The 3,350-nt window shown below is 35.1% G+C and overlaps 1 long non-coding RNA gene across 3 annotated transcripts; it reads right to left on the reverse strand.

The window, feature by feature from the left end:
* Nucleotides 1-1,063: 1,063 nt before the first annotated feature.
* Nucleotides 1,064-2,137, reverse strand: LOC136207465 (uncharacterized). 3 transcript variants are annotated; one of them, XR_010676621.1, is made up of 4 exons: nt 2,004-2,137; nt 1,856-1,881; nt 1,641-1,752; nt 1,064-1,483 (listed from the first exon to the last, which is right to left on the reverse strand). It is a non-coding gene; the product is annotated as an uncharacterized lncRNA (long non-coding RNA). The 3 variants fall into 3 exon arrangements; XR_010676622.1 differs by having other exon boundaries at nt 1,064-1,502; XR_010676620.1 differs by having other exon boundaries at nt 1,064-1,752.
* Between the last annotated feature and the right edge of the window lie 1,213 nt (nt 2,138-3,350).

Consider the following 3,350-nt stretch of genomic DNA (forward strand, 5'->3'; position numbering starts at 1 on the left):
CTATTGTCCTCTTCGCCAGAATCTGCACCTTCCTTGCTTTGATTCACTACTGAGTTGGCCCTGGGTTGACTAGTTCTGAAAGGATTTCCTCTATTCTTGTTTCCATAGTTGGGTGGGTAACCGTGTTTTTTGAAACAGATGTCTTCTGTGTGTCCTGTGTTGCCATAAAAATTGCACAAGGATGAGCTTTTGCCTTTACAATTATTAAACTTTGTGTTGTTGTTTGGCATGTTGTGCTTGTTATTTGTGAAACCCGCGAACATGTTGCTTTCACCCCCTTCATTTCCGTTGACAGGTCCAAGGCCTATCTGCCTTTCATGTTGAATGGCCAAGGCGTATGTCTTGTTCAGGGATGGCAAGGGCTCAATCAACAATATTTGTGAGCAAACAGTCGAATAAGAATCACTCAATCCTTGGATGAAGGTGATAACCTGATCAGCATCCTGTTGATCTCGCAAGACCTTGAAAGCGTCGCAGCTACACGATGGCCTGCATACGCATTTAGGCATCGGCCCGAGGTTAGTGAGCTCATCATAGAGTATTTTTAGGCTAGTATAATACTCCGTAACATTTCCATTTCCTTGTTTCAGGTTATGGATCTCTCTTCGCAGCTCCAATATGCGCAGAGAGTCTGTCTGTGCGAATCGTTCCTTCAGACCGGCCCAGACTTGGTCCGCTTTGTCCAACCACATTATGCTCCTCGCTATAGATGGTGATAAGGCATGGTGAATCCAGGAGATTACCATGTTGTTGCATCTTTCCCACTGATTATACATATTATCAGTGACTGCCGGAGCCGTAATGGTGCCATCTACAAAGGCGAACTTATTTTTGGACATTAAAGCCACCTTGACAGCTCGGGACCATTGGTGATAGTTGGGTCCGGTAAGAACTTATGAAACCAGCGATAGTGCCGGAGTCTCATTTTGAGGGAGATGGTAAGGACTGCTCAATGTGATCGTCGGAGCTACTTGACCTGCCATGGCTGAGGAAGAAAAAGGATAACCTTTTTGTGTTTTGGTTAGTATTGCTTTGATACCATATTAATTTGAATGAGTTTTGGTGAAAATTAATATATTCTCATTGAAAAATAACATTGAACTAACTATTACATTTATATTCTTGCTAGGTGTATTGAGCAAGTAATCTTGAGGCCTAAGTAAAAAGGACAAGACAAGTGGGTGAATCATCACCATTGATCAAGTCTGGAAATGATGAAGGGTGATGATCACACCAAGAAGTGATCTAATGAGGGGTGACCATCATAAGGTATATGAGCTGCTTCTAGAATACTCCCTTATACACAAAAGGACCGAAATGCCCTCCATGGTTGGTGAAAGACTGAAATACCCTTGGCCAGATGAAGAGTCTTCAGCGTTGATTCATTAACTCCATGTGTTTGAGTCAGATGGACTAAACACTTCACGTAACCTTCGACATATAGGAAGGTCTCTTCCTTTTCTCCTTCCAGGGCGACTCCTTCCTGTAAAATCTCCAAGCACCTTTCAAATGAATAACAAATAAAAATAATATATGAAAAAGATTGAGGAAGCAGTAAAAGCAAAAAGAAGAAAACTATTTCATCAAGTACAAAAGGAGCAAAAATTCTCAATTATAGTAACGGATCGTTGTATAAATACCCAAAGCTAGGCACATCAATTTTTTGATTGAAGTCCGTATTGTTGAGATTTATGTTGATAAGAGCTTCAACCTTCAAATGAACCATGAACAAATCAGTGACCACATAACCATCTGTCAAAAATTAAAATGAACACAATAATTAGGAGATCAACATTGATATTATACTTAAAAGAGAGAGAATTGAAAAATAAAAAGAGATAATAAGAATACATACCTGAAATTCATAGGAATATTGATCACCTACATGAAAAGCAAATCTTCAATTTCAGTAATTGAAAAGGTTTAGCGATATACTTTTTCTGTTTCAAGATGATGGACCTAGTGAAAATAACAATAATGGAGGATCAAGTAAAGGTACATACGTTGAAAAATATGTTCAGCTTGTGCCAAACCTTGAACCGTTAGAAAAATTGGCACTTTTTCTTTCTTTTCTCTTTTCCAACTGCTGACAAAGGCAGAAGAAGAAAAATTGAAATTGAGAAAAAATGAAATGAAATTTAGGGAGATGAAGAAAGAAGAGAGCAGTTACCTGGTTATGGTATAAAGAAGCAACTGGTTTTAGAATTTCTCAGAAGAAAAATTGAACCGTTAGAAAACACAGAACGGGATGAAATTTACAATTTACAGAGACGAGAAGTAAGAAATAAAATGAAGACCACTGCATGCAAATGAAGAAAATTACCTGGTTATTATGGTATAAACTGTGGAAGATGAAGCCATCAGAGTAAAGCAAGCGGTTTTAGGTATACAAAAAGGAAAGTGAAAGCAGTATGGGTATGGGTAGATTGACAACGTGGTTAGTTTTTTGAAACAGTTATATCAGCATGAGAGAAGTAATGCTAAAGAAGAAGAGTTAAAATATTTTAAAAATTGACACATAAGCTATAGATAGTTTTAAGAGATGACACACTATTGACTACAGATTTAGTATATTGTATAGATAGATTACGTTCTCCTAGTTTTTTACTCTTTTTTTTTAATATACACATGTATTAATAATAAAATTATTACCAAAGATGAGGCCTATCAAACAAAAAAAAAATTAACTTTTGGAAAAAATACAAGGTCATACTAACAAACACATCCCTATAATTCTGGGTAGGAGTAATTTTATTCCTAACATCTAAAATGGTGCAATTTTATCCCTAATATTGGCACCAAATAGCAATTTTACCATGACATTAGCATCGAAGGGCAATTTTACCCTAACATTGATAATTTGGATCAATTCCAGACGCTATTATAAAACACAGATATTATTGTTCCTTATTCTACACCAATTGCACATCAATTCATTCTAAAAATATACTTCATGCTTTTTTATAATTTAATAATAGAATTTGAGATTAATATTTATAAATTCAATGAATTTTTTTTGTCTAATTCGTACAAAAGACAATATATTTTTGTCACATCCCAACATATATTTTTGATTTGTTACTGATAAAATTCATGACCGAGAAGACAGATTGATGAATTATTTCTCAAATTGACCAAATTTATCAACGTTAGGTGTAAAATTGCTCTTGGCATCCAAATTCATGGATATTTAGACGTTAGGAATAAAATTGCTCATGATCCAAAATGTTAGGGGTATTTTTTACACCTTAACTCTATAAATTAGAACCTATTATTTTGTCAAAAAAATTTATAATAAATACTTAAATTTTTATAAATACACTTTTGTGACCTAAAATTTGTAATTTGAT

Source organism: Euphorbia lathyris, chromosome 9 (genome assembly GCF_963576675.1).
Source record: "Euphorbia lathyris chromosome 9, ddEupLath1.1, whole genome shotgun sequence".
Classification (NCBI taxonomy): domain Eukaryota; kingdom Viridiplantae; phylum Streptophyta; class Magnoliopsida; order Malpighiales; family Euphorbiaceae; genus Euphorbia; species Euphorbia lathyris.